A 1,263-nucleotide genomic window follows, 5' to 3' on the forward strand; every position below is an offset into this window, starting at 1 on the left:
GCCAACCCCTGTAGCCCAGCAGGTCAGACCGTTGGGTCGTCGGCTCCGGGCTTTGAAATAGTCATGGATATCCTTCATAGGGAATTTCGACGGTCCCACGACATAGTTGAATTTTTCAACAATAATTTATTGAGTGGAAGCACTGCAGATGTTGAGGACACTGACGCTTTAAAGAAACTGGTATGCCAGACGAATAGCTGCAGATGTTTTATAGTGCCGTGTGGAATTGGTTGATATACTCGAATCGGACCCTATTGCGAATGCCCGAGCACCTTCTCTGGGAATGGATGAAGGTTTCGGACAATGTCAGAACGAACTAAAAAGCTGTCCTTTTGCTGGTTGGTTCAGTACTTTTTGAAGCCAGCCAGAAGTGCTAGTCATGCATTTAGTATAAGTGCAGATCATTTTAACTGACGTGCGAATGATGATCATTCACACATTTTTCCTCTGCATCCAGCGTCATTAGTTGTGCAGTGTACATTTCCGCCACTCGCTATAAAACTGTGTCACACTTCAAGCCTTCCCAATTATCATGAGGGAGGTTAAGTTGTGCTTTAGTTGCTTGACACCCAATAACCGGACAGACGCATGTAGAGCATTTACGGTCGAGGTGTACCAGGATGTGGCACACGACAGCATCACCTATTGCGCAAGGCCATTAACGCATTGCTATCAACTGCATCAACTGCCAACGTACAAGCTACTTCATTGGAAGACCCATTGACCTTCTAAGGGTCTGTCCAAGTGAGCCTGGCTGGGCCCTGTTCACGGTTTTATGCAATGCCATTCTTGACAGTTTACCAGACACTACATGCTGGGCACCGCCTACATGGCGCAGTGGCTCCAAAAGTCAAAATAATCAGTTTGTCACCCAGTCACAATGCAATTTTGGATCAAACATGACGTTTTAGGTCTGTCGACATCACACACGCATCTTTCCTCTACCAGAAAATTCAAAACCAATAAAGTTAAGGCTGTGCGTATTCGACTGCAAAGGCAGATTACTTAAATTTCACCACCTAGGCGTCAAAATTTGGGTCACTGGAAGCTACCAGATAGGACCATCGTTCACCCACCAATCTGCGAAAACTGGTGCATTTGACGTGACTTAATCTCAGACCCCCATCAGCTCAACTCTCCGGACAACCAAGAAATTTTCTTCACAGTTCATACATATCTGTATAGCGAGGAACCCCGATTCAAAGTATAGCTTACAGAGCCTGTAAAACTGCTTGGCTTCCTATACAATGGCACCAAGCGGTA

Source organism: Opisthorchis viverrini (genome assembly GCF_000715545.1).
Source record: "Opisthorchis viverrini unplaced genomic scaffold opera_v5_208, whole genome shotgun sequence".
Taxonomy (NCBI): Eukaryota; Metazoa; Platyhelminthes; class Trematoda; order Opisthorchiida; family Opisthorchiidae; genus Opisthorchis; species Opisthorchis viverrini.